This window comes from Leptinotarsa decemlineata, unplaced genomic scaffold, assembly GCF_025532065.1.
Source record: "Leptinotarsa decemlineata unplaced genomic scaffold, Ldec_3_MD MMD2_tig00002159_RagTag_RagTag, whole genome shotgun sequence".
Lineage (NCBI taxonomy): Eukaryota > Metazoa > Arthropoda > Insecta > Coleoptera > Chrysomelidae > Leptinotarsa > Leptinotarsa decemlineata.
Window position 1 is genome coordinate 5784745 of NW_027412574.1, and position 12432 is coordinate 5797176.

The following is a 12432-nucleotide window of genomic DNA, read 5'->3' on the forward strand; positions in this document are numbered from 1 at the left end:
TATAACATTTAAATGTCGTAAAATCAATCTTATACCACTCACACGCATCAACATTGTATTAATTGATAGTTACACATTTATATGCGTGTGTGCGAATAATTTGTAAACATTGACTTATTTTTAAATTTAGACTCATTGGATTTTTTCATATTTCCGCAATTGTATGTTCATTATTTATAAGTTTTATTGCATTATATTTTCTCGAAACAAGTGTGAAAAACACTTATCGAGTACTCATTTATTCACCTTTATCTCCTTACTACATTGTTCTGTATTCTTCTTTCCTATGTGAATAAATATTATTATTATAATGTCAAGTATGTTTTTCAATTTTCTGAATCTAGATAAAAAGCATCTCAATGTCTTCGTTATGTGAAGATCCCAGCGTAGGTGTTTATCTATTGTTACTCTTGAGTATTTTATGTCGTTTCGCGAAAGTATTTTTTCCATATTTCCGTTATGTTCTACGTTCAAATTATCAAAATTGGATAGTGTGATTTTATTATTGGCAAAAGGAGTTAATTTTTTTAAATTGACAATTAATATTTCTTGACTGCACCAACTGAATACGATTTGCAGATATCTAAAACTGGTCTTAATCTGAAGCTGACTTCCACTTTCAAACACATACCGATAATTTTGGGTAGAAAAAAAAGAAAAGTTATGAAATGATTGAAAGAGAAACATGTTTATATCTGAGAGCAGAATGAGGCAATGAGGTTGTGATATTGTACAAATCAGAATACTATGAGAGAATTGATAATTCGGTCTCTGCAATGAATTACTTGGTAATTCCTAAGCCAATCTCCTAAGTTCGAAAAGTGAAGAACACATTTGAGATATGTCAAAACTTGACCGCATCAACTTTGAGTCTACCGGATTCGTTTCCTACAGTTCCTATAAGTCGACTGGCAAGTCGGTGAAATTAATTGACTCCGCCATAAGTTACCTACTTAAGAATTGCAAAATGGCTAACCAAGCAGTTCAAAAGTCACTTCAAGTTCTCTTAATTCACATGAATTCAGAGGTGAAATTAAGGAAGTGAAGTTCCGAGAAGGAAAAATTTCAGCCTCATATAATGTATCCTATGGAATATTTGAGGGATCTTCTGAAGCTCAATAGTCTCTGTGGAGAAGTAATCGGATACTCTATAAAACCAACAAAAATCTGCATGGAATAGAAATGCTTTCAGTTCAACAACTGATTATTCAGAAAGCACTAAGGCACAACAATGGTAAACCCGCTATTCCCTTTCATAATTAATATGTTCATGAGCAGATTTCAATTGGAAGCAAAAGAGAACTTAGATTATCAATAACATTCTTGGATCCGATATAACGATGATACATTTGCGATTTATGACACAAAAAAATCTAAGACAGAGGATTTTGTTTCAACTATTAATGAGAGATCCCTGAACATTAGGTTTGCATGTGGATTGAAAACAACAAAGAGTTACCATTCTTGAATGCCTTGGTGATGAAAAGTAGGTAACCATGCAGAATTTGATGTTTATAGGACAAAAAAACAGATCCAAACTTTCTTGTTAATGGGCTAGTTACTTTTCCATTGAGTAAAATGAATAAAACAAAAGTTATCAGAACGTAACTTTGGAACTTCTTGCTCACTTCAACAAATGTTGGGTAACCCTAAAGACAAAATATTGGGAACTGAAAAGTCTGAAAAATAAGAAATGAACATTAAGGACTGTGACAAAAAATATATGGGTCAGACTGAACGAACTTTTGAAGCCCGTTTGGAAGATCAGCTGGAACATATACGATTTCGTAGATTAGTGTCGCTCAAATCGCCTTGGAGAAAGGCCTTAGGATGAATGAAAACTGCCTGAAATTATTGAAATTGGTACATGACACAAGATTTTTGGATGTTTTCGAAAATCTGGATACTATATAGTACATAGTTCTATAGTTCATCTTTGAGTGAATCACTTTGTGAAAATTGGCAGCAACTTTCAGGAGAAAATTTTTCGAGAATTTCTACTCGAAAACATAGATGTGTATCAGAAAATGAAAGTATATATAGTATAGGGGTCAGTTTTAGAGTTGATGATTAATATACTTCTTCTCCTGAAGACGCGAGAGAAGACGTCGAGAAGAATGTTGCAGTTCTGGTGTATGGGAACAGTATTTGTTTTAGATTTATTTTGCGCCATAGGTTCCAGATGTAACTTTCATTCTAGTATTGAATATTACCATTGCAGACCATTAACAATCTTACTTTCCTTGACTATGTGCAATACACTGGAAACATGTTTCAAGTTCTGTGAACTAGTTCAATAATCATATGTAAATACACACGGATTATACTAGAGTTATTCACATCCGTTTAGAATATGTTTCTATTTTCCAATCTATTTTTTAATAGTAGTTTCAAATATTATTCATTTATATACGCGTATATTAGGTGTAGATAAAATTTGAGCACCTTTGAAAATAAAATCGCCATATCAATTATACTCGAGGGAAAAACAATATCTTATTCGTTGTTTCAATATCTACAAAAATATTGTTATAATCCCATGTTGATTATCATTACAATATTTGGCGCTTTGAGCAACAAATTGGATTGAACTCAACATAAAATCATGTGATAGTCAATCTCACCATAAAAAAGTGTATGTAAAACAGGATAGATGCTTGATTTCAACGTTTTTGTGAAGTTACAAATTTAAATCTTTCTGATGAATTAGAATAAATGGAACCTCTTGGTGGATATACCCTATCAAATTCAAAGCGAATAATATATTTTAAAACTCTTTCTGAACATTTCCTGCTATATATTGGACTCCAAATAATTTATGCCAAGTTCACAGCTAGTGAAAATATAACATGATTCGTGCTGATATATTATGAACATTTTTACAATTTAATATATACAATAATTGCGATATACTCATTTGTATGATTATTGAAAATGAGATACGATTAAAAAAGAATTCTTGAATCTTTAATACTTTCTAATATCATATTATTTATAATAACAAAATATCTTAACTTATATTACACTCTATTGAATTATACAAATCATTTATGATAAAAAATATAAATTTCAGATTTGAAACCATTGAAATATTCTGTTGACAATTGTTCAAGTAGGATTCGAGGATATGTACATTCTTCGAATTGAAAACTCAATAAGTAAATTTATGTAGAAACAGGCAATTTTTTAGTCCATCGAAAGCTCTCAAAAAATCCGTATGAATCGCATCCTGTTACCTACATTGTCACAGAAATACTGAGAGAAAACTGTGAGTTCACTGATAGCTCATTATTCCATTAGCGGTAATTTATTGTGGAATGGTAAATACGACTATTACAATTAATTTCAGGAGCTTCGCAGCATAACTCAAAATGGAGATTGGACTGGAGTTCATGGTCATTTTTTGCCAGATTTTTTCATACGACGTACTTTAGCGATTTTACAGCTCGCATGAAAAATTGAGGAATCAAGAATAAGGTTACACAGATATTCAAGAAGATACATCAGAACTACTTTTGAGTAATAAATATAGTTTAAAAAACTGAAAATTTCAAAGAACATCGAACTAAAAAGTTGAAAATATTTTTTTTAATAAGCTTAAAACAATAACGAACGAAAAATACTGGTATTATTTTCACAATAATACTAGTATTATTCGTTCGTTATTGTTTTCAACTTTTTAGTTCGATGTTCTTTAAAATAGTGTTTTTTATTTTTTAAACTATATTTATTTTAAATTTTTTAGTTTCGTATGCTATAAAAGCTTGTTTTTCAGACTTTTTAAACTATATTTATTTTATCTAAACTTTGGGATCAATCAGCCGTATATTGTTTGGGAAAATGACCATCGATATATTCCGATTCCGGAGGGAGAGCCTGAAAATCGGCTACCAAGCCCAAGGAAGGCAGCAGGCGCACAAAGGAGGGTTACAAATAAGGCAGCAGGCGCGCGTGTTCATAAACATTTTTTTTCAATTAAAGAAATACACGTAAAGTGAGTTCAAATTATATCAAGGAGGTTACGTACAGCGCCATCTGCCCGCGAATAGATCAAGCAATAATTCTGTCAAATACAGATCCCGAGCATTCAAACGGAAATAAATATAAAATGAAAAGGAGAGTTACAAACAAACAAACTGACAAACAAACAAACATACATACATACAGATGAAGCTAATAAAAGCGTGTTAAATTAAAAAAGAACCCAATTCTGAATTAACGTTTTAACGCAATCTGATTTGAAACATCTGACTACATATTCGAGACTGAGTTCACAAACCTAAAGAAATGAACTTCAAACGTTCATACGTTCATATGAATACATACTTTCAAAAAACGTGGGAAAGCATTAAAAATCAATTACAGTTTATCGTATGTAACATCTTCATGGCACATTGAACTCGGCATTCTATATAGATGTAATAATTTTGGTGTATAAACGACAAAAAGATAAACTCTTCACGGCATGTTAAATCCGGAATTGTGTTTTGGTATATAAATAACCAAAATGGGTTGGAATTATTGTTCAAATTAACCTATATTTTCCGTAATTCATTGTTTAAGTAACTAATTAATACAGTTTACTGTATGATTTCCACTATAAAGTGTTTTACAAAAACCGCGATACGTGTTTCGCTATACTATAGCTTTCTCAAGCATAAACTGAAAGTTACTTCTAAATTGCAACTATTTTATACTCTAACCTATTACCTACTCGTCTGCCTAATGAATACCTGGAAAGGTCCGGTATGAATTCTTTAACTATATCAATAAATTTTTCGAATGTATACCTGTAAATATACCTATCTATTTTTACCTGCAAATGAACATATTCAATAATGGCGAATTATTCAATTCAGTTTGATCGTTCATAAGATATTGAGAGTTTTTGAATTTGTTCATTTCCATACTCTCCAACAGGTTAAGTTTCAAACCTTTCTTCTGGGAATGGAGAGGCTTGTATTCCTGGTTGAACTCTTGTCCCTCTGAGACTAAATGAGTGGCATATGTGGAATTCATTTTTCCATTCTGGAAACTATGTTTGTGTTCCTTTATGCGGGCTTTGAACGCTCTTCCAGTTTGACCTATATAAAACAGCGGACATGACCCACACGATAATTTATACACTCCTGATTTTTCTGAAAATGTTAAGGTTCTATAACTTTTATCCTCTTCTCTTCGAATTGAGTAAACTTCTTTCAAAGCTTGACTGTATAACTTTTTTGAAAATAAAGAAGGTATTAGACCGCTATCGTAATCATTGTTGACGGCTATTTGCTTTATTATATTCAGTTCTTTATTGAAATTCGCCTCTGACAAGGGCACATTTATTTGTTTGTTGTTAACATTTGTTATTGTCAAGCCCAAAAAATGTATAGACTCGTCCTGTTCCATCTCCATTGTGAATATGATAAAAGGATGGAGAGAATTGATGAACTTCAAAAAGTTTGTCAACTGTCAGTTCGTTCCTGTGAAACATACCAGGATATCATTCACATATCTATACCAATACACGCAACTTCTCACCAGTGGGTTACTATGTATTCTTCTCACAAATCGTCCATGAAAATCTCTGCCAGAATAGGACTAAATGGGTTTCCCATTATAAGACCTTTGCAGGATGAGTAAAAAGTTTCATTAAATTGAAAGTAATTCTGTGACAAACACACCGTAAGCAATTCTAAAATTTCATTTTTCACTTTCGGGTTGATGGACTTTTCGTCCAATAGATTCTCCACCACAGTAATCGTTTCATTCGGAGGAATACTGGGAAACAAATTCGTTACATCGAATAAAATTAATTTGGCATTATCCAGAAGTGTAATATCTTGAATTTCATTGATCACCATATCTATCAATCATACTGTTGAAAGCTGCTACATTATGCTGATATGGACGAATTATGAATGATAATATATGTATGTGCCGGTTTGCCATAAATTGAAGAATCATGTTTGTTGTTAACTTTTGTTATTATCAAGTCCAAAAAATTTATAGTGTCATCCTGTTCCATCTCCATTGTGAATGTGATAGAAGGGTGGAGAGAAGTGATGAAATTCAAAAAGTTAGTCAACTGTCTGTTCGTTCCTGTGAAACATACTAGGATATTTTCCACATATCCATACCAATACACGAAACTTCTTACTAGTGGGTTATTGAATATTCTTCTCTCCAAATCATCCATGAAAATATCTGCCAGAATTGTGGGTGTCCCATTATGAGACCTTTGCAGGATGAGTAAAAAGTTTCACCCTCTTCTTCGACCTCTGTATACTCTATTCAGAAAAATTGCTATCAACAAAGGTTACGAGGTAAATATTATCGACTTTATTATTTCCAAAAACCTACGAAAACAAACCCTACTTGAAGAAAAAATAACGAGCGCTATAGAACATTGACGTATTTTCATGAACACACCAATAATAATGGTAGTTTTTCGAAAGAGCAAGTCTTAGACGTGCGTTTATACTTATAATGGGACTAGGCTTCGGACGATTTACTGCTATTGTACTTGTACTTGTTCTTCAATTAGTGGGAGAATCGTTGTGTTATGGAGTGCCAGTATCCTTGTCTTGTTAATGTTCAAGCTCGTTTCCTTACAGTTGAAATGATTCCTATGTTCATGTATTTCCATGGTCTCTCTGGATATCCCCGGATAGTAACCTCTGATTACTGTCTGTCATTTACCCATCTTTTCACTAATACATAAAAGCGATTCGCCCTTCCTCTTCTTTCTCTATCATGAACTGGATTTTGGAACCCAAGAATCCAAATGTGCCAGAAATGTTGCAAATTCATCTTAGCCATGAATTCAAACCACGAATGTATCATCAACATATCGTAGCCAGTAAGAGAGTCGAAACGGCGAATGTTCTAGAGCTCGTCGTTCGAATTGTTCCATGTAAAATTAGGCAAATACTGGACTTCCTATTGCTTATAGAATTTTCCATCCCACTGGAATTATGTTAATGTTAGGCAATGCCGAAATCAGGCGGTTATGTTTGGAGGAAAGAGTTGCAAGGTTTCACTAACCAGAAGCATTATGAATGGAGAGAAGCCATCAAAACTCAACAACAAGTCATGAAGATTCCTTTTCAAATCGCGGATCTTCTCAATAGAGTAAGATGAGTCCCTGACGAATAGGTTGGTTTTTCCCACTAGTGGCCGTAGCCTTAGTGAGAAACGACGGATCCAAAACTCCATACTAAAAATCAGAAAATGAATATTTCGAAATGAAATCTCCAAACCTTCATCTCTCCCAACATACCTACAAAATAGGTTCCTCACAGAAGTTAGTCTTGTTTATTCAGTAGCAGGACCATGCTGGAATAATTCCGAGTTGATCACTTACAGACTGGTTTTGAGGTATTACTTCTCATCAGTGCAGGAAAGATCTGTCCCAAACAACAATGTGCCTGGGACTGCCAACTAGTAATAGCTCCATCTTGTGAACAAAGCCCCATTTGGAAAAGAAACATCCCAGAACCTTCTGTGTAGGTACGTTGGAAGAGATGAACGTTTCGAGATTTAATTTCGAAATATTTATTTTCTTATACCTATGTATCTCTCCTCGATTCAGTCTCTAGACTTATTTAGATCACTGGAAAATCTTTATGAAGTGACAATTGAAGATCTGAAGAACTGCTTCAACACAACAGGGCACATTGGTATCAAAGTTGACCCATTTTGTCATATCATGAACTCCTCGATAGAAATAGAAATTTTCCCAGAGTCCAAAGTAGCGAAAGTGATCCCATTATATTAAAAAAATCAAACAATTCTCCAGAAAACCATAGATCACTGTAATTTCATAAACTACAACTCACGATTTGCGGAGATCAAATCCTGAGTTCTAGTTTATGGAATTACTATGGATCTTCATCAAGTAACGGCCTAATCAATCAGAAAAAAATATAAATAGACCATTGTCTCTTACATCAGTATTTGCAAAACTATTTGAGTATTGCATGATAGAGAGGTTGACCTCCTTTATTGTGAGATTTAATCTGATCTCAGAGGAACAACATGGATTACGAAAATCCAAATCAACCACAATAGCAACAACAGAAATATATACAGACATATTAAAGGTATTGGACAAAGAGATGTCCAATTGGAATATACTGCGATCTGAGCAGAACGTTTGATTATGTTCAACACGATCGACTGTTAGAAAAGCTTTGGATTTATTGGATCAGAGGAAATACACATCAATGGTTTTGGTCTTAACTTGATGGTAGAAAAAACAATATGTGCAGATATCTTACATTAAGGATGATGGACAAAACAGCATACACTGCTCAGATTTGAGCAGTGTATGCTGTTTGTAGGGATACCGCATGGAAGTGTCCTTGCTCCTATATTGTTCTCTGTATATAAAGCAGATATTGTTGAATACTTAGATGAATACAAACTAACACTTTATGCACATGATCTGTCGATCCTAGTAGCAGAAGACTCCTTAGAAAACATCCAACAAAACTGTAATGACTTAATGACAAGAATTATACTTTGGTTCTCAACAAGCAAATTATATGTCGATTGTGGCAAAACAGATTTTTTAATATTCCACTGTAGACAAGACAGGATTGAAAACACAGAAGTTAATTAAAATAAAAAAAGTAAAACTGAAACAATGTAAAAACAAAAAACAAAAAAAATTTTTGGCATAATTATGAATGAAACATTAGATTGGAAATTCCATATTAGAGAAACAATATCCAAACTAAACAGTAAAATAAACCAACTGAAATACCTACGAACAAAGAGTTCTCAACTTGTCCGTACTAAAAAAAAATATTAAGCTGAAATTCAGTCATGACTCACATATGGAATCTTATTGAGGGGATCACCATCAGCAGATCAGAAATTATTTGTACTGCAGAAAAAATGCCTCAGAACTTTATTAGATAAAAGTCGAAGGGAATCGTGCAGACCATTGTTTGCCAATCTGAAAATACTTACTCTCTCTTGCCTGTATATTCTGGAAATATCTTGTTACATATTCAAAAATAAAAAAGTCATTAACACTCATGGTAATGATCACAGTTATTCAACCAGATTTAACCACCATCTAAAAACACAGTGAAATAATTTGAAAGCAACTCTCAGGGGACCCATCTCCGATGGTGTAAGAGTTTACAATAAGCTCCCGGAATCAATTAAAAATAAAACCACTGGCTTCAAATTCAGAAACAATCTCAAAAACTTTTCTGTTGTCAAAAATGTTTTATAAAATTGAAGAATTTCATTCCAGCTAATTGGATACTTTCATTCAATGATATATTTTAATTTAGTTACTTACTCTATTTTCAAAATTGTCGGTTTCAAATGAGAAATGTCCACCTATATGTAATTTGTGACGTGTTTTATATTACTTTCACTGTAATCTGTGAAACCAATGAATAAATTGAATTGAATTGAAGTATGAAAAACTGATCAAAATCATTTTCATTTGTGTTTTGTGACATTTTTCCGTATTCTCCTCATTATAAGCGACATTCTGTACTTCCTCACATAATTAGGCCACCCTGTATAATAAAACCTACTTTCGTAAAATACATATAATTTCACTATCAGGTTTAGACAATATTCTACCAACCATTTATGCATTTATGAATAGTCTTCTATTCTAATTTTCCACTTTTACCATTGTAGTTATTATGTAAAAATAAATTGTATTATTATGACTAATACTGTTTCAATTTTTCACGGCGACAGAAAACTTTTTCTCCATGAAAACAGTTGCGGAGCACGTTTTGATAATTGGTGGAGTACTTGTAACATATGTATTTTTCTAGCAAAAAGCATACGAAAAATCATTCAAAGTTCTTGGATACTACATCCATAAATACGTAAGGTAGAGTTGAAAAAAATTAAGTGAGTGAAGTTTTTCGCAGTTGGTATTCCACTATTCATAATTTATGTATTTCTCTGATTTTTTCATGTTGTTTATAGTCCTCACAGCTTACCTGGGTCGAAACAACTTTTTCACGCGATTATGATTATTTAAAATATTCAAAATACCGCGACCAACGAAAACGGATAATAAATGACAAAACTGATGAAATTTATTGATTGCAACACTATTTTGAAAACATTTGAAATTGATAACTAACTCAGTAGATGAGATATATATTTTTCCAATATTCCTCCCTTAATTTTAAAATTGTATAGGTGGGTATTTATCTCCGTGAGAATTATTTCAATGGGTCAGCTTCATAAATAGAAAATGAATTATTGCAAGGCAATCAGGAAAGTTATTTATTGAGCTACTGAATACTATTGAATTTGTATATATTTGGTCTTGTGGAATTCAAACTATTCTCCAAGGAAACGAGTGAAAAAGGGCATTATAGTTCACACTCTTGTTTGTACAAAAGTTATATAAATATCATGTATTTATCTTCATTCTGAGGATCCATCACTATGTATTATCAATTTGTGTAAAGATATCAGAAAATACCGCACACTAATAAAATGTGTGAGAGTTCGTAATTCAACATTCGGCTCTATCAGAAAATTTTATTCACTAATTTGTTTTTCACAACCACCTAAGAAAGTTATTGTCGTCATTGCCAACACCAACAATTGAAATTTTGCTTTTTGGCGACGTTTGAGGGCAGTTTGCAGAAATCGGGGTGAAATAATAATTACAGACGAATATTGAAGAAAAATCAGAATTGTATATTAAACAAATGACCTAGGTTAAGTTAGGTTAGGTCCAAAGTGAGTGGGTCTAGTGGATCCTCCACGGCATCACGCAAGGGTTTATTGTGGCTCACACCTATTCACACTCGGCCAAATAAACCCAGCTCCTTAACGAAGCCGATTAGTTTGTATGGTGAGTGGACTTTCGGGTCAGATGGTAAAAGGACGGCTCTGCCGAACTCTTCTTCTCTTCTGCCAGAAGTCCACAAATCTTCTTGCCATCCAGGTGTTCAATCTTCGTTTGGCAAAGATGAAGCGATGCCAATGACAGGTTCTGGTCCGATGAAGCTGCTTGCAGCACCCTCCTTTGCAAGGGAGTCAGCAGCCTCATTGCCTTCTAGGACAGTATGGCCAGGAATCCAGACCAGAGACAATCTTTTAAGTATTCCTATCGAGGAGAGTCGTTTTTGGCAATTTGCTATCAATTTAGACGTTGCTCGGTAGGTGCCAAGAGCTTCCAACGCCGGTTGACTGTCCAAGAATTTTTATTGACTTGTGACTATTGACTTTATTGACTTGGATTCTTCCAATCTCTCCGCAGAAAAGCGTAAATTTCCGATTGAAATACAGTCGCATAGGTTTCTAGGCAGGTTGATATATCTGTCCTGGGTTTGCGACTGAAAACACCTGCACCAGAACCGGAAGATGTTTTTGATCCATCTGTGAACCAACAACGATCTGCTCTTAATATTTTCTTCTCCCGGAGGATCCAGTCCTCTCTACTCAGGAACAGTACTTTATAAGGCAGTTCGTAGTTGACAGTTGGAGGCATAAAGTCAGAGAGACGTCTAAACCCAGTACAGGAAATAGAATTATTAAAATGGGTCTTATGTGAAGATGGGAAAAACGCGATAATCCTATTAGGTTGCATTATATTCTGGAGATCTTCTGGAGATATTCTGGAGACCCTTTTCAATTCAAACAAGATTCCTTTGGCTGGAGTATAATCAAATAATATCATCGATAATATGAGTAGATTGAACTCATTCGTGACATAAAGTCGTAATTTCATGTATGAATTGAGTGTTTTATCTTATAATGGTATCCACATTTGTTACTGAAGAGCCAATAAGTCAAGTGTCTTACGGCAAAACATCGAAAATCCTGTGAATAATATCTAGTTCAATTCCATTACGAATTATTGGAATACAAACTAAATAGAGGAAAGTGTTTTGTATAATTCAGTGTTCAACTAAAAGTATTCGTTCCGAAAATATTTTTATTTCGTGTAATTCGATGTTTATATGAAAGTTATTGTTTCGAGAGGTCTTTCCTACCAGTTTGTGTTTGAAAGTTACTTCTTTGCATGATCTACACATTTTTGTATATAGAGTTACCTTTTTGAAATTGATTGCTTCCAAATTTTTTTTTTGTAAAAATATGGAGAAATAAATAGTCTCCTCAGAATATATTTCTCTCAATTGAAAAATATTTCTATTGCTGGGAGAGTGGTGTGATAACTATCACGGACCTTCACAATTATTTTTCAGTTTTTTGTACGTTATCTACATCATTAATATTTTTATTTTTTCAATCACACCGTTTAGCATAGAAACATTTTTTACTTATTTTATTTCCTATAATGTTATTCAGATTTGGTACTAAAGAGTCGATAAGGCAAGCGTTTCATGCCGAAACATCGGATGTATACCAGTGTTCCATGTAATTTTATCTCTTTCATATTCGATACTGTGTAACAATCCTGTGAGTTATATCTAATTC